Source organism: Manis javanica, chromosome 4, assembly GCF_040802235.1.
Source record: "Manis javanica isolate MJ-LG chromosome 4, MJ_LKY, whole genome shotgun sequence".
Taxonomy (NCBI): Eukaryota; Metazoa; Chordata; class Mammalia; order Pholidota; family Manidae; genus Manis; species Manis javanica.
Window position 1 is genome coordinate 122,479,892 of NC_133159.1, and position 18,869 is coordinate 122,498,760.

At 39.1% G+C, this 18,869-nt stretch overlaps 1 pseudogene; it reads right to left on the reverse strand.

Annotated features, from left to right (window-relative positions):
* LOC108387707 (dynein axonemal heavy chain 9-like) overlaps window positions 1–18,869 on the reverse strand; it is a 353,770-nt pseudogene that overhangs the window by 6,333 nt on the left and 328,568 nt on the right.

Sequence of the window (18,869 nt, forward strand, 5' to 3'; positions counted from 1 at the left end):
CTGAGCAGTGAGCTCTGTGCAATCCTTGCCCCTTTAGCAGCCCTCTCACTGTTAGGAAGTCTCTTAGACTACCCACCTTTCTGTTGTCCCACTGCAGCTGGATATGGATCCCTGTTTTCCACAAGTGGTGGAATCTCAGTCTCTCCATGTATTCTGCCTGTCTTAGCTTTCCAACCCCACTAATCTCCAGAGCACCATGCAATGTAGGTTTGTGCTCCCAAAGCAGATCTCCAGGGCTGGGTGTTCAGCAGTCCTAGGCTTCCACCCCCTCCCCCACTCCATTTCTCTTCCTCCTGCAGGTGAACTTGGGTGGGGGAAGGGCTTGAGTCCCACCAGATCACGGCTTTGGTACCTTACCCTGTTCCCTGAGGTCTGCTCTGTTCTCCAGGTGTATGCAGTCTGGTGCAGCCTTCTTTCCTGTTGCTCTTTTCGGATTAGTTGTATTATCTATATTTTCCTATTATATGTGGTTTTGGGAGGAGTGCTCTGCCTCACCTCTTATGACACCATCTTGAATCTTCCCAAACCCTCTTATTTTTTCATTCATTCATTTCATGAGCATATTGAATGTAACTATTTGCCAGATGTTGTGCTAGGTGCTGTGGATTTAAAGATGGGTAAGACACAGCTCCTGCCAACAAATGCTCTAGATTTTCAGGTTTTGGTTGTGTCCTGATCAGTTTCATTTTTTACCTCATCCACCCTCAAACACTTTGACTTTTTGAGCAGACACGGCTATGTTCTATGTTAACTCGTGTAATAGAGACCTAATTCTGTAGCTTTCCAAATGGGCTTCTTTATGGTTTCTGAGATGTTGTGGATAAAGTGGAGGTTCCTGGGCCAGTATTCTCACCAGGCCCTGGTTGGCTAGCTCACTACACATGTGTGAGCAATGTCATTACTGAGTCTATATAAAGAGCTCCGCCCAGTGTTCTGGGTGACACAGTGGCACAGCTGCAAGGCTGCAGGAGAGCAGAGGCTGGAGTGGTGGCAGTGCCGAGGACAGAGATTGAGATGCCTGTGTGGGCAGAGAGGCCCAGAGGCAGAGACCGGCTTGCTCTCTGCAAACTCACTCTGAGTGGACAGGAGTCTTGTGATTGACCTGCTACCATGGGAATAAAGTTGGGTATAACCCTTTTACCCCAAGAATGTTCTACAGTCATTTATTTGGTCACATTGAATCCATAGTGAACTTGCCCAGGGGTTGAAACCCACTGGCAAGGCAGATGTCTCAAGAGAGCTGTCTAAGTTTTTCCTACTAGTGCTGAGAAATGTTCTGAGTAACAAAAGGGTTCCTTGGTCAGATAAGCTTTGGAAATGGACTCAAAGCTTTATAGTGTACACTAGCACATAGAAGACAAGGAGAAGTCCTAGAGGTAAAGAAAACAATTGAACTTTAACCTTGTGTTTCCCAGACTTACTTGACTACAGGTCCCTTTTATTTGCAATGTATTTATTTCCTATGGCACTAATGTTTTATGAAACATCCTTTGGCAATGGTTGATCCAGAGTGATTCACAGATTCCCTGTTGTGTCCAGGTGACTCTGAGCCCCTTATAAGTAGAATTTGATTCATTTTCCATGAAATTTATTTAAAGGCAAGGATGTGCCTCTTTAGTTCTGTTAGAGGGTGATATGAAGCATGATGGGTAACAGAACAGAACTGAGCTCCAGTGCAGACTTGCAGAGACCCCCCCCCCCACCAGAGAGGGAAGATAAGGGCAGTTTCCTGGGAATGGGGCTTTGAAGGTTCTATTTTGCTCCCTCCAGGGGCTTCTAGGCTGCTGATTCCATTGTGAATGTGACCTGTTGGTTTTCAAGGCTACCAGAATTGGGCAGGGGAAGGGATGGGAATAGGGCAGGTTAAAGGTCACAGAACTTTCTCGTGCTGAGATTTCAGCCATTTTTCTTCAATAAACACTTCTTGTCCTTTGGTTGATTACCAGAGTTCTGAAAAAAATTGATACTGACAATTTTTTGTCCAGTGTTCTTAGTGTTTTTTGGAGGAGAGGATTTTGGGACATCCTTACTCCTCCATTCTGCTGAAATCTTTCTGGGATAGAAACGTTGAGAATGAGTTCTGGGTAGGCAGGTATTGCTTTCTGGGAAGTTTTTATTATTATTCAGAAACAAGTTGATGAAAAAACCAGATTAGAATCAGCAGCACTTCCCACCCCTGCAGTGCCACCGCTCTTCCTTCTGAGCTCCTTCTCCATTTATCTATTTTGTACTTCCCTCATTTTGGTGTTTTTGGTATCTTAGCTCTGGCTCTCCCTAGGCCACCCTACACCTAATACAGTCTGTGTATTCGCCACTGACAAGATTCTTGTAGAAATGTTCATGTGGAGAGAGGGGAGCTGATTTCCTTCTCAGGAGTCAGACTGTTTTAACACTGTCTCACTTTATTGTCTTTTCTGTTGGCTCTTGATTGGTTTCCTGGTAATGAATCATTACAATATGGTGGCTTAAAAACAACAGAAATGAGTTCTTTCACAGTTCTGAAGGCTAGAAGTCTTGAATCAGGGTGTAGGTAGGGCTTGTTCCTTCTGGTGGCTCTGAGGCAGAAACTGTCCCAGGCCCCTCTTTTCACCACTGGTTGTTGCTGGCACCCCTTGGCATTCCTTGGCATATGATGCATCACTTGAGTCTCTCCCTCTCTCTTTACAGGGCATTCTCTTCTGTGTCTCCAATATGAACTTATTGGATTTAAGGCCTACTCTACTATAGTATAACCCCCATCTTAACTAATTATATATGCAAAGACCCTATTTCCAAGCAAGGTCACATTCTGAGGTCCTAGGTGGACATGAATTTTGGGAGGCTTTTTTCCAGTCTAGTACAGCCCCATATATATATATTTACATGGCCTAGGATCTTCTAGATTTTATAACAGTTTTTCCCCATTAGCTTTGTATTGATGGCCAGGAATAGTTGAATGCCACTTGCCAAGTGGGTTATTTGACTAAGTAGTCCTTTCAGATCATGCATATAGTAAATGTAAACTTGTTCTAGAATTACGCATCCTTGTTCATGTCATTTATCCCAGCCATCATTGCTTGCTTGCCAGCTTCCTATCCATAACAAAGTATCTCTAATCCTATTGTGACTCAATTTTGTATTAAGCCTCAGTGAGGAATCCTTTCAGAATGTCATTAAAATGGTATCTACTGACACCCCTTTGCAGACAAGGGACAACATAAAAGGTAGAAGATATTCCTGCTTTCCTAGAGCTTATGAATGAGGAAAATCGACCAGAGAGGTGAACTAACAACCCCAGGTGACAGCAGAGGGATAGATGACTCCAGCACTTTTTGAGCACTCCCTATGTGCCAGGCATATATTTCCTCATTTAATTTTCACAGCAACTCTATATTCCCATTTGACAGTTGAAAATTGAGATTTGGAGAGACAGAACTACATCCCAAGGTCACAGAGTTAAAAAATGGTGGTGCTGGCATTCAGATCCAGAACCCATGCTTTTAACCACTCCACTTTGCAGAGTTTGTGTTCTTTGTACCATCCCTCGCTGCATAAAAATGGCTTGACAACCTCAAGAAAAGTTGATTTAGGTTAAAAGGTTCAGGGGTACCCCTCTGAGTGATCACACTTAATAGAGACAATGTGTATCATCCCACACAGGATGCCCTTTGGCTCATCTCAGGATTTACCTGTGTATCCCAGTGAGCACCTTCCATGAAGAGGCCATGGATGTAAGCCCCTTCCCGAGGAGGGCTCCTGACTTCCTCTCTATTCTTCTTTGTCACATCAAATTGCAGGGCCATCTGGTCTAGTGGCCACTCATTCTGTGGGCCATGGATTGCATGATGGCGGTCAGGAAGGACTGGGGGTTGAAGAAGCCTATCAGCCACACAGTGAAGGGCATCACAAAGTCTCCTATCCAAGCCTCCAGTTCCTTGATTCAGTTGAGGAGGTTCAAAAACCAGGCTGCCAGGCCTGCTGTGGAAGGGTAGGCTCGCCTGGTCCAGGGCTCTGGCACTGTGTCCAGGTACAGGGCATTCTGTAAGTTCTCCATGTCACCGGTCATAGTCAGCTCCCCCTGAAGACAAAGAGCAAGAGAGAAAGAGTGAGGGGGCAGCAAGTCCCCAGAAACAGTTGGCCTTGGGGACCTCTGGCTCACGGCATGCAGGCAGACAGGAGATGACTCTAGGAGTGGTGACACGGTGACTTTCATGTTTAGTACTTGATTTGAAAGGTTTGTTTCATAAAGGCTAGTTCTTTAAAACTCTCCCTGCCCTAGTGATCAGAGTCTCCATCTATCTACTGACAGTAGTTAAGTTCCACTGGGGACCTCAGACCACCTGTGGGTTCCATGCTGGTTCATCCCTACCCTAGAGCTGAAGTTCCACAACTCTCCGCCAGACTTTGCAGCAGCCCTGCAGGCTTTTACTTACAGCTTAGAAGAAGCACAAGAAATCGATGCCTATGAGATCTGTATCCCCCAAATCAAGGGTTTCCTTGAAAAATCAAGCTTAGATACATAGTCAACTTTAAGGGACCCTCTTTGAACTGCTAGATGAAATTGCTACATGAAAGAAAGGTGTTCATCAAGAAGCATCTTTAAACTTTGTAACTGGTTATGCCAAGCATCTCTGGCAATTTGTTGATGACCCCATTTCTATTGCAGTGGTTTCTGCACAGGGCTTAAGGTACCCAACAAGACCTGTTATGAACTAAGTGTTTGCATTCTTCTCCCCACTGCCCAATTCATATGTTGAAATCCTAACCCCCTAAGTGTGATGGTATTAAGAGGTGGGGATTCTGGGAGGTGCTTAGATCATGAGGTGGAACTCTTGTGAATGGGATTAGAGACTCCGGAGAGCTCCCTTGGTCGGCCTTGTGAAGGCACAGTAAGAAGATGGCCATCTATGATCCAGGAAGTGGGCTCTCACCACACTATAACCGCTGCCAGTGCCTTGATCCTGTACTTCCTAGCCTCCAGAGCTGTGAGAAATACATTTCTACTGTTAATAAGCCACCCAGTCTGTGTTATTTTGTTATAGCAGCCCAGATAGACTAAGACAGCTTGGCCACCCATTAAGTGCTGACTGCCAGAAGGTGAGAGGTGTTTCTGGGGCCAGGAGTCTCCTTGCCTGTGGGATGGGAGTTTGCACCATGTAATTCTAGGTCCAACATTTTCTCTTCACTCTTGGAACTGTTAAAGAGAGTTGCACATGTCCTTTAAAAGATGAACATACTTCAGGTCCTAAATGACAGCTAGAAACTAACCCTCTGACCCCTGATTTATAGTAAATGGGCTAATGACTTCTATATGAACTTTCTGGGACAGCCATTTCAAGATTCAGTAGGAGGTACAAGTATCCTGTATCTGCCGCCAAGGTTTATCATTTTAACCACACTAAAATTAGGTGAACAGAAGCTGCTTCTGGTAGACTTCCTTAAGGGTCTGCTGAAATGAATGTTGTTATTGGGATAAAATAGGAAAATTGTTCTGTTTATTTGGAACCTCCACTTCAGAGGAGGCTTCTGAAGAGAGGCTGTAAAATAATACTTGTGTATTTGAGCTGAAATCAAGCTTCTGAGACAATACGGTCTTCCTCATGCCTGTAGTTGTGTGATAATTCATTATTATATGCAATTTGTCACTTATGTAATAATAAAGTTTCCCTAAAAATAGCTGATTATTTAATAAAATAAGATTAAATATAAAGATCCAGTTTATTGTAAAGGAAAAAAATTGATCAACAAACCTTTTCTTTTGTGAGGCCCCATCTATGTATCTTTTTCTTGACTTACTGCATTATCTAGGATCTTATTAACAGTGATGAATAAAAGTGCTAAGGGTGGAAATACTTGCCTAGTTTCTAAACTTAGAGGGAAAACATTGTCTTTCACCAGTAAATATGATGTTAATTTTTTCTTAGATGCCCTTTATTGGGTTGAGGAAAATCCCTTTTATTCTTATTTTTCTGATATTTTAAAATCAAGAATTAGTGTTAAATTTGTCACATGATTTTTTTTTGCATTTACACAGATCATTTGGTTGTCTTATTTAATACATTAATATAGTGAACTTCATTGATTTTTGAATGTTCAAACCAACTTTGCATTCCTGGGATGAGCCCTATGTGACTGTGATGTATTATCTTATATTTCATGATTTGATTTACTAACATCTTGGTAAGGATTTCTGCATCTGTGTTTATTTACAAGAACTGTTTACCTCTTTCTCATAATGTCTTTGGCTTTGGTATGAAGTTAATTCTGGCCTCATAAAATTTTTTGAAAAGCATTCCCTCTGCTTTCTATTTAAAGTAAACTTTATTTTGAGATAACTATGGACACACATGCACTTTTAGAAATACAAGCTCTTGTGTACCCTTTACCCAGTTTCCCCCAATGGTAACAGTTTTCAAAACTGTAGTATAATATCACAGACAGTATACCGATATTGGTACAGTCAAGATACAGAACATTTCCATCACTACAAAGACCCGTTGTTGCCTGTTTTATAGCCACACCCACTTCCCTTCTGTCCCCACTCTTTCCCTAACCTCTAGTAACCACTGACTGTAAGCTTGTCATTTGAGGAATGTTATATACATGGAATAATTTATAAAACGTTTAACCTTCTAGGATTAGCTTTACATTCTGCATACCTTTCTGGACGTTCATCCAGGGTTTTGCATGTACTGAATAGTTCATTCCTCTTTATTGCTGAATAGTGGTCCATGATATGTGTGGTAGGTAGAATAATAACCCCTCCAGAGATAGCTATATCCTCATCCCTAGAACTTGTGACCTTGCAAGACCGAAGGGATTTTGTAGCTGTGATTAAGTTGGGAGTTTAAAAAAGGATGATTATCCTAGGTTATCAGGTTGGCCTAATATAATCACAAAGATCCTTAGAGGGAAGAGGCAGGCAGGAGGATCAGAGTCAAAGAGAGACTGCTGCACTGCTACTCTTAAAGATGGAGAAAAGGGCCATGAGTCAAGAAATACAGCAGCCTCTAGAAGCTGGGAAAGGCAAGCCAATGGACACTTCCCCAGGGCCTGCAGAATAAATACAACTCTGCCCAGATCTTGATTTTAGCCACCACATGAGACCCACTTCAGACTTCTGACCTCCAAAACTGTCAGATAAATCATTTTAAGCCATCAGGTTTATAGTAACTTATTACAGCAGCAGTAGGAAATTAATAATAGAATATAGATGTACCACAGTTTAACCATGCACTGGTTGAAGACCATCTGGGTTGTTTCTAGGGGGTTTGGCTATTATGAATAAAACTGCTGTAAACACTTGTGTACAGATTTTTATGTGAAAATAAGTTTTCATTTCACTGGGATAAAGACCCAGAAGTGTAACTGATAGGTTGTATGTAGTTGCATGTTTAATTTTTAAAGAAACTGCCTGTTTTCCAGACTGACAGTACCATTTTACATTCTCACCTGCAATGTGTGAGTGACTCATTTCATTCATATCCTTGTCAGCATTTGAAGTTGTCATTATTTTTTTAGTTATTATGATTGGTGTGCAGTGGTATCTTGTGATTTTATTTTTCATTTCCTGATGACTATCTTTCATGTACTTATTTTCCAACTGTATATTCTCTTCATATCTTTTGATAAGAAATGTCTTCATATCTTTTGCCTATTTTCTAATTTTCTTCAAACCATTGACTAATAAGAGTTAGTTACATATTCTATATATTAGTCTTTTTTATAGATATGTGGTTTGCAAATACTTTTACCCAGTCCATAGCTTGTCTTTTCATTCTCTTAAAAGGGTCTTTTCTAGAGCAAAGATTTTAAATTTTGATGAAGTCCAATTAATCAGTTTTTCATTTTATGGCTTGTGTTTTTGATGTCAAATCTAAGTTTGCCTATTTTCCTATTCCTAGAGCTTGAATATTTTCTTCTGATTTTTTTTCTAGAAGATTTCTAGTTGTAAGTTTTACACTTAAATTCTTTGTCTATTTTGAGTTAATTTTTTATAAGATGTGAAATTCAGCTTGAGGTTAATATTTTTGCCTATTGTGTCAAATTATTCTAGCACTGTTTGTTTAAAAGGCTCTCTTTCCTCCAATGAGTTGCTTTTGCATCTTTTTCAGAAATCAGGATATTTGGGAAGGTTTATCTACAGCTTCTTTGTTTTGTGTGTCTGTCCGTCCACCGATGCCACGCAGTCTTGATTACTGTAACTGTATGATAAATTATAAAATTAGGTAAACTGCTTCCTCCCGCTTTAGTCTTTTTTTCAAAATTATTTTCACTCTTCCAGTTCTTTTGCTTTGTCACATACATTTTAGAATAATAACTGTCGTATCTACAAAAGATTCTTGCTGGGATTTTGATGGGAACTGCATTAAACTGTATCAGTTTGCATAGAATTGACACTAACTATGTTGAGTCTTATAATCCATTGACACAGTAGGGTTCTCCATTTATTTATATATTCTTTAATTTTTTTCAGTGTTTTGTAATTTTCAGATACAAGTCCTGTACATGTTTTGTTAGATTTGCACTTAGTTAATTCATTTTTTGAGCAGTTATAAATGGCACTATATTTTTAATTTTGGCGTCCATGTTTTTATTGCTTGTATGTAGAAATATGATTAATTTTTGTGTTTATCTTGTATCCTGATGCCTTCCTAATTTACTTATTAGTTCTAGGAGTGCTTTTGTAGACTTCTTTTGATTTTCTATGTAGACAACCATGTTATCTGCTAATAGGGACAATTTTATTTCTTCCTTTCCCATCTGGATATATTTTATTTCCTTTTTTTCCCTATTGTACTAGCTACAACTTCTAGCACTATGTTGAATAAGACTGGTGAGAGCAGACATCCTTGCCTTATTCTTGATCTTAGGGGAAGAACATTTAACCTTTTGCCATTAAGTATAATGTTAGCTATAGTGTAATATATATAGTATAATTATATATATTATATAATTATGTGTTGCATAATTAATATAACATATATGATAGTGTAATTGAGGATGCTTGTTACTGAGTTGAGAATGTCTTCCTCAATTCCTGTTTTTCTGAGAGTTTTGTCATGAATGGGTGTTGAATATGATCATGTGATTTTTCTTCTTTAGTCTGTTAATATAGTGGATTATAATGACAGATTTTTGAATAGTGAACTAGCTTTGTATCTTGGTCATTTGGCCATGGTGAATAATTATTTTTATATATTGCAAAATTCCCTTTGCTAATAATTTGTTAGAATTTTTGAACAAAAAATTTTGGCAATTTGTGAGTGATATTGTCTGTAGTTTTACTTGTATTTTTGTACTATTCTTTGGCTGGTTTTGGTATCAGGGTAATCCTAGCTTCACATCGTGAATTGGGAGGTGTTTATTTCCACTCTGTTTCTGGAAGAGATTGTGTAGAATTGGTGTTAATTTTTCTTTAAATTTTTCATAGATTCTCCAGAAAAGTTTCTGGACATGGGGATTTTTTTTTTGGAATGGCTAAACTACACATCCAATTTTCTTAATAGTTATAGGCCTACTCAAATGCTCCTTTTCACATTGTGGTACTGTAGTAGTTTGTGTTTTTAAAGTGATTGGTCCATGTCATCTAAGTTGCTGAATTTATGTGTGTAGAACTGTTTCAAGACACCCTTTGGATGCCTGCAGCATCTGAACTGATATCTCCTGCTTCATTTCTGATATTCGTAATCTGAGTCCTTTTCAATTCTTTGTCGGTCTTGCTAGGGATTTGTTAATTTTATTGCTATTTTCAAAGAGCTAGCTCTTTGTTTCATTGATTCAATTTGTTTTCTGTTTTGATTTCTGCTCTTATGTTTATTATTTCCTCTCCCTGCTTTGGGGTTATTTTGCTCTTCTTTTCTAGGTTCTTTAGGTAGGAGCTGAGATTATAAGTGTGAGACTTTTGCTCTTCTAACACATGCATTTAATACCATGAATTTCTTGCTTAGCACTGCTATAGCAATGTCCCACAAGTTTTGATGTGCTTTATTTTCATTTTCATTCAGTTCAGTGTATTATATTATTTTCCTTTAGACTTCCTTTTGACCCATGTATCACACAGAAGTGTGTTTTTTATTTTTGTTAAAAAAATATAGGTATTTGTATTTCTTATTGGAGATTTTTCTGTTTACTTTCAGTTACTGACTTCTATGCTGAGTCTATTGTGGTTGCAGAATAAATTCTGTATGATTTCAAGTTTGTTAAATTTGGTGATGTGTGTTTTATAGCCCAGCATATGATCCATCTTGGTACATGTCTCAGGGCACTTAAAAAGAATGTGTATTCTGCTGGTTTTGGGTAAATTAAGTCCTGTTGGTTGATGGTATAATTAACTTCTATATTCTTGCTGATTTTTTTGTCTAGTTATTCTATCAGTTGTTGAGAAATGGGTGTGGAATTCCCCAGCTATAAATTAATTGGGGATTTGTCTGTATCTCTTTTCAGTTCTGTAGAGTGTCTACTTCACATATTTTTGTAGCTCTATTGTTTATTGTGTATGTGTTGAGGATTGCCATATCTTCTTGGTGAACTGACCCTTTTATCATAATGTAATATCCTTCACTGTCTCTGGTAATTTTCTTTGCTCCTAAGTCTACTGTATCTGATATGAATAAAGTCACTCCTGCTTTTTTTCTTTTGATTAATATTTGCATGACATATCTTTTTTATTCTTTTACTTTCTTCTTGCCTATATTATATTTGAAGTGAGTTTATTTGGGACAGCGTAAGAGTTGGCTCATTCTTTTTTTTTTTATTTTGGTATCATTAATCTACAATTACAGAAAGAACATTGTTTACTAGGTTCCCCCCTTCACAGTCACTGTCCATCTGCATAGTAAGATGCTGTAAAATCACTACTTGTCTTCTCTGTGTTGCGCAGCCCTCCCTGTGCCCTCCACGCACTATACATGCTAATCATAATGTCTTCTTTCTTTTTCCCTGCCCTTATCTCTCCCTTCCCACCCATCGTCCCCAGTCCTTTTCCCTTTGGTAACTATTAGTCCATTCTTGGGTTCTGTGATTCTGCTGCTGTTTTGTTCCTTCAGTTTTCCTTTGTTCTTACACTCCGCGTATGAGTGAAATCATTTAGTACTTGTCCTTCTCCACCTGGCTTATTTCACTGAGCATAATACCCTCTAGCTCCATCCATGTTGTTGCAAATGGTAGGATCTGTTTTTTTCTTATGGCTGCATAATATTCTATTGTGTTTATGTACCACATCTTCTTTATCTATTCATCTACTGATGGACATTTAGGTTGCTTCCATATCTTGGCTATTGTAAACAGTGCAGCAATAAACATAAGGGTGCATCTGTCTTTTTCAAACTGGAGTGCTGCATTCTTAGGGTAAATTCCTAGAAGTGGAATTCCTGGGTCAAATGGTATTTCTATTTAGCTCATTCTTTTTTAACTATTTTGCCAACCTCTCTATTTTAATTGGCATATTGGATCATGTAGACAATAAAATTATTGATATCTACAGGCTTACACTTGCCATTTTATTTTTTGTTTTCTCTGTTTTTCACTTGTGTTCTTTTTTCTGCCTTACTGTGGATTACTTGATATATTTAAATTTGTTTTATTTATCTAGAGTATTTTTGAGTGTATCTCTTTTTATTGGTTTTATAGGGTGGCTCTAGGTATCATGTTACATGTATATAACATCATAGTCTACTATGTCATTTTGACTATGTCATCAAGTGATGTACAGAAACATAACCTCTCTTTACATCCCTTTACACTCCCCCATTTATAATTGCCTTAAATACTTCCTCTATATACATTTAGAACCACATTAGTTACAAATTTCACTTCAGCTGTTAAATCATAATCTAGAAAACACAAGAGGAGAAGGAAAGCCTGTATTTGCTCACATATCCACTTAGTGTGTTCTTTTTCTTCCTTCCTGATTTTCCAACAATCTTTCTTTTATCATTTACTTTCTGTTTTTTTTTTAAGAAGTTCCTTTAGCATTCTTTTAGGGTTGGTCTAGTGGTGACAAATTGTCTTATGATTTTTCTTTATCTGAAATGTCTTAATTTCCCCTTCATTGCTAAAATTATCTTCTCTGGATTTAGGATCAGACTGTGTTACACTCATGAAGGGAAGATAGCATAAGGACATCTGCACATGGATTTCTCCTGACTGCACCTGCTGAGCCACATGAACAGCCATCTGCTGAGCTTCACAAGTTCTAGTAGCTCTTCAAATGTGGGAGTGATCTGGGGACAGGACCTCTGACAGAAGCACATTGCTAGGTCCTGCTTTTTAAAAAAATATATAATCTGACAATTCTAATTGGTACTTTGGGCACATAGACCATTTGTATTTAATGTAATTACCAATATTGCAGCACTGACTTACTTGTTTTAGTTGTTGCTCTAGAGCAGGGATTGGCAAACAATTTTTCTGTAAAGTGTCAAACAATAAATATTATTGGCTTTGGAGGCCATGTGATCCCTGTTGCAACTACTCAACTCTGCAATCATAGCACAAAAGCAGCCGGAGACAATGTGTAAATTCATGGTTATGTTTTATAAAAACAGTATAGGCTGGATTTGGCCTGCAGGTCAATAGTTTGCTGAGCCTTACTCTAGGATTAATGATATGTGTCTTTAACTTATCACGGTCTACCTTCAAATAATATACCATATAGCATAATATTATTGCATACAGCATAAGAATTGTACACTATGTGCTTTCATTTCACTCCTCTCATTTTTTATGCTATTGTTGGTATAGATTTTGGTTCTACATATGCTATAAAATTCACAGTAATTATATTTTTGTTTTAAAGAATCAATTTTTTTTAATGAGAAAAATGTTTATTTCTGACATTTACCATTTATGGACATTGCTCTTTCTTTGTGTAGATTAAAATTTCTATATGGTATCATTTCCCTGCTTTCTGAAGAAATTAACATTTCTTGTACTTTAGGCCTGCTGGATGCAAATTCTCTCAGTTGTCTGAAAACCTCTACTTTGTTTTCTGAGAGATTTTTTTGCTGGTCAAAGAATTCTAGGTGTATGGTTTTTATTTTTGGTACTTGTAAGACTTTAATGACATTTTCCCACTGTCTTCTTGCTTGCATAGCTCCCTACAAAAAGTGTGCTGTCACTTTTTCTTTGTTTCTTTGTATGTACTTCTCCTGTGACCCCTGGTGCTTTATCCACAGATTTCAGCAATTTCATTGAGGTACCTTTACAGCTTTCATTTGGCTTTTTCTGCATGGGGCTTTTCTGCATGGAGCTTCTTGTGCCAATGGATTTATAGTTTTCATCAAATTGCAAAATTGTGGCTATTATTTCTTTAAGTATTTTTTTCATGAGAAACATTTCTTTTTTGATTTTTTAATTGAAGTATAGTTTATATACAATATTATATTGGTTTCAAGTATACAACATAGTGATTCAACAGTTATCTACATTATTAAATACTTACCCCAATTACTGCAGTTATTGTCAACCTAGAAAGGTATTATAGAACTATTGACTATAGTCTCTATGCTGTACTTTCATCCTTGTGACTAATTTATGATTGAGATTTTATGCCTCTTTATCCCCTTTACCTTTCCACCCCAGCCATTCCTCCATGGTAATCAACGGCCACTTCTCAGTGTCAGTGAATCTATTGCTTTTTTGTTTGTTTTTAGATTCCACATATAAATGAAATTATGTCTTTCTCCACCTGACTTATTTCATTTAGCATAATACCCTGTAGGTCCATCCATATTGTTGCATAGGGCAGGATTTCTTTTTTTTTATGATTGAATAATATTCCATTGCATATATGTACCATTTCTTGTTTATCCATTCCTGTATTGTGGACACTTTAGTTGCTTCCATATCTTGGCTATTGTAAATAATGCAGCAATGAACACAGGGGTGCATATATCTTGGTGAATCACTGATTTGTTTTCTTTGGGTAATTTCCTAGAGGTGGAATTACTGGGTCATATAGTATTTCTATTTAGTTTTTAAGGAACCTCCACACTGCTTTCCATAGAGGCTGCACCAATTTATATTCCAAACAGTGCAGGAGAGTTCCCTTTTCTCCACGTCCTCACCAACACTTGCTTTTTCTTTTTTTTTTTTTTTTTTTGGATAGTAGCCATTCTGACTGGTGTGAGGTGATATCTCATTGTGGTTTTGATTTGCATTTTCTTGATGAAATCAAAAAGTGGAACATTTCATGTGCCTGTTGGCCATTTGTATGTCTTCTTTGGAAAAATGTCTATTTAGGTCCTCTGCCCATTTTTTAATTGGGGTATTTGGTTTTTTTTGGTATTGAGTTGTGTGAGTTCTTTATATATTTTGGATGTGAACTCTTTATTGGATTTATCATTTAAGAATGTTTTCCCATACTGTATGTTGCTTTTTTGTTTTGTTGAAGGTTTCCTTTCTTTAAATGTATTTTTTTTCTGTCCAACTTATCCTCCTGGAATAATTACACATAGTACTAATTACACATTAGTGATTATATCACTTGAGATTATATCACAGGTCACTGATGTGCTGGTCACTTTTTTCAGTATTTTTTCTTTTTCCCCTCACTTTGTATAATTTCTATTGCTATGTTTTCATGGTTCATGATCTTTCTTTCTGCAGTGCCTAATCATTTGTAAATATCCCAAAGTTAATTTTTCATTCAGATGTTGTAGTTTTTATCTCTTTAGGTTCCATTTGGGTATTTTTATATCTTCCAGTTCCGCCTCATCACGCTCTTATTTTCTTCTATCTTCTTGAACATACAGAACGAACTTAAAATAGTTATCTTAACATCTTTGTCTGCTAATTTCATCATCCATGCCATTTCTGTCTCCATTTCAATTGATCAACTTTTCTCCTGAATATGGATCATATATTTCTGCTTCCTTACATGACTGTCATTTGTTCATGTCAGACACTGAATTTCACGTTAGTGAGTTTTGGCTTTTGTTGTCTTCCTTTAAATAGTGCTGGGATTCATTTTTGCCAGTAGTCAACTTACTTAAAATAAGTGGATCTGTGGGAGGCTTGCATTTCAGTTTTGTTGGGGGAGGGTCCAGACCAGCCTTCAGTCTTAGTCTAGGTCTAATGGTAAGTCAGGCTAATACAGCAACTTGTCTATGGGAGGCAGCTCCACCTCCAGTCTTGGCAGGTGGAAAAGAACCCTGCTATGGACTGAATCGTGTCCCTCTAAAATTCACATGCTGAAGTCCCTAAAATTCACAATACATGTGAATGCATTGGTGATAGGGCTTTAAAGAGATGATTAAGGTTAAATGAAGTCACAAAGGTGGCCTGGTCCAGTAGGACTGGTGGTCCTGTAAGAAAGAAGAGGAAAATCTCCCTCTCTCTCTCTCTGCCCTCCTCTCTCTCCCTTTCTCCCTGCCATGTAAGCACACAGTGAGAAGATGGCAGTCTGCAAGCCAGGAAGAGGGCCCTCACCAGAAGCCAAATCATCTGGCAGCGTCATGTTGGATGTTCAGCCTCTGGAACTGTGAGAAAAGAAATTTTTGTTGTTTAAACCAACCAGCATATAATATTTTTGTTATAGCATTCTGAGCTAATACAACCAGGAGGGAGGTCAGAGAACTGTAAGTATTTACAGTGGACTGGACAAATAGCTTTTAAGAGCTGCAAGCCATTTTGATAGGGAGGGGCTTGAATTCACCTTTGGGCAGGATGAGAGACTGTTCTTTATGGGAAAACTACTTGATATTCTCTGTAGCAGACACAGCTGCAAGGCAACTTTTTACCCATTATTCTTGGCCCTACATTGTAGCACCCAAAGGCAGATGCTTTAGGACTACCATGTCTAAAACAAGAATGACCAACCTTGTGTGACTGTTGAAGTGCAAATTATAAAAGTAAATATCAGTTCCTCAGTCATATTAGCTATATTCCATGTGTTCAATATGTGACCTTGTCACATGTGACCTTAATGAAGATATGGAAGAGTCCCTTCATCACAGAAAGTTCTACTGGACAGTGCTGGTCTAGACAGAAAGGCTAAGTTTTCTGTTTGGTAATGTAAACAGCCAGCATCCAATCCCTAGGAGGCCAGCCACTCCCACCTACTCCCTTCTTGAGGGGCTACAGGCTGCATCCTGTCCTGAGGGTCAGCCCCTGGCTGCTCTTCCTTCCCTGTGAAGATGGTCTTGCAATCAGTACGTGTGTTTTGCCAGGGTTATGTTGAAAATTCTGTATGTTGCAGTTTTAATAAAACGTGTTTACTGGCATACAGCAGTACATACTTTCTGCCCAACTGTGATTAAGAAGATATGTACATAAATCAGACTCATTACAAAATAATAAAACCCAAAAGAATTTTAAAAAAGACAGAGGCCATGTTTATTTTTCCTTTGAACATAAACATTTTAAGAAGTTTCCAATGGCCAACTTACTTATATCATTATAAATGATACACTAAAATAAGTTCGCTTCTCCACAAAATGGGGATTTTATTAAATCCGGGTATATCTATGGATGTATATTGTACATGTGAAGATTGTCTGTCCCATGAGTTGATGGGGAAGGAGTAAAGGTCCCTATCCTGGAGATGTCCCTCAACATGACCTAACAGAACTGGATCAGCGGTACTGGAGTAAGTGTGGTAACAATGTCTTGGTCCTTTGGCACTTCCCCTGAAGGCCATGGCAGAGTGAGACAAACAGACGAACCCAGACAGAGCCACGGTTGTTTGCTTGTATGGTGAATCCTTTGTTACCCAGTTATCTCCCCAGCTGAGTCCACCGCTCACTCTGGCACCATGCCTCGTGCAGAGATGTGCCATTTCTGAAAACAGTGAGCCACATAAGCCCCTCTTTCTCTGATTTTCATTGTAAAGGGATGATATGCTTGAGATTAAAACACAATAGAGAGGATTTTTTAGGACAGTGAAACTACTCTATAAGATACTATGATGGTAGATACATGCCATGATACATTTGTCCAAATCCATAGAATGTACACCAAGAGGGAACCCTAATGTAAAAGAGAGACTAGGGACTTTGGGTGAATATGATGTGTCTATGTAGGTTGATCAGCTGTAACAAAAGGGCCACTGTGGTGGGAGGTAGGCTGTGGTGTAGGACAGAGTGGTCCACGGGAAATATCTGTACCTTCCTCTCAGTTTTACTGTGAAACTACAACTGCTTTAAAAAATAAAATCTTACTATAAAAAATATATATGAAATAGTTTATTTTTAACATTCTTTGGAAATCTGAAATCATTTTGACACCAGAAAAGTAGAAAATGTCTAACTTTGCTTTCTTAAAAATCTCTTATACCTGCTTATAATGTGATTCCAACATATTCTAACAATGATTTTGCATTTGTACTTGAAAGTGCCAGTAATAGAGCCTTAAAGAATGTACTCTCTCTTTGTTTTTCCCAGTTTGAGAATAAAGCAGGAAAAATTTAGAAGAGGAAAGGATTCACCTTGTAATTAGGTTTCTGAACTCAGATATTCCCATGACCTTGACCTGAGGTAGCAATGACTCATTTTCAGAGGAGGGGCTGAGAAGAAACAGAGAGAACCTGGCCCCAAATTCGCTAAGTATAATTTGCATCCCTTTCTTAGGAGAAGAGGAGGAAATGCATCTACAGACTCAAGGACAGCATTTTTTGAGAAGTGTTCACAAAAAAACTAGTTCCCCAAGATGTTGGCACGCTTGTTGGGTCTGGGATGGGCAGACAGGAAGCTTCAGTGACCAGACCCAGGGTGAGTGGGCCCTGCTTAGAGGCTCAAGCTGTACCCATAGAGAGACCCGTTTACATTTGTTCAGGCCTGAGTTTCTCTAACACCTCCTGCCTAGGTCCTGTGTAACCCCAGTACATATCTGCACCTACTTATGATAGAATCGGAACCTGAGGACCACCGTTTGAATAAGCCCACCCACCATCTCAGAGAGACCTAGGTGTCATCTTCCCCAGGCTACAAGAATCCTCCAGAAGACACGTCAGCAGGCCACCCGCCCACCTTTCCCCTGACCCCTCCCCTCTATGAGCCCGCCAAAGCCCTGGCCATAAAAGGCCTCTCGACCTGTTAGAGACCCTTCTTCCTTTGTTCTGCTGGCCAGGACAGAGGGCTCCCTCTCAGGCTCGGCAATAAACCTGCTTGGACTGTGGAGTTCGCATCGCCTCTCTTCTTTCAACTTGCTCACAGATCAAGAGTTCATAGAAAAGAAAACTTACAGAGAAAACACTGAATGCTTTTAAGAAAAATGCTGCATTTCAGGGTCCTGTGACTGGCTTGCTCCGTCAGCACTGCAGGGAGATCAGGGAGAACTGGCGGCTGGGCAATCCCTTACCGTGGACATGAGGGCTACACGGCTGTGACCTTAACCACTTTATTCGTCCCTATAAAAATGCTTCCATAACCTTTCTCGGATGTCATATAGAGTAATAACCTTATTTTTTCCTGCAGGCCTTCATTCTTTTCAGTCAGTGTGCTTGTTAAAAGCTCAGAGTCATAGCTACAACTTCTGGAGGGCCAGGGACATCCCTTTGGAAAGGGCGGCTCTGGCATGTCTGAAGCAGCTGGTACTCTGGCTTGGCAGCAGGCAGCCAGCATCCAGTCCCTAGGAGGCCAACCACTCCCACCTACTCCCTTCTTGAGGGGCTGCAGGCTGCATCCTGTCCTGAGGGTCAGCTCCTGGCTGCTCTTCCTTCCCTGTAGGTGGTCTTTGCAATCAGCTTTCATTTATATGAAACACAGGAGGTGAGATGGGGAGGGATGTAGAAATTATATGGGTCCACCCCTCCCATTGTGGCTTCCAGACAGAGGGTGATGGCAGCCTGTCCATCTGGGCATTCTGATAGGCTGGCAGACCAAATGCCTATGGGCTGGGGCAGCTGCCTGAGGGGGTGATGATTTTGAGTCCTTAAAGAGTCAAGGAAA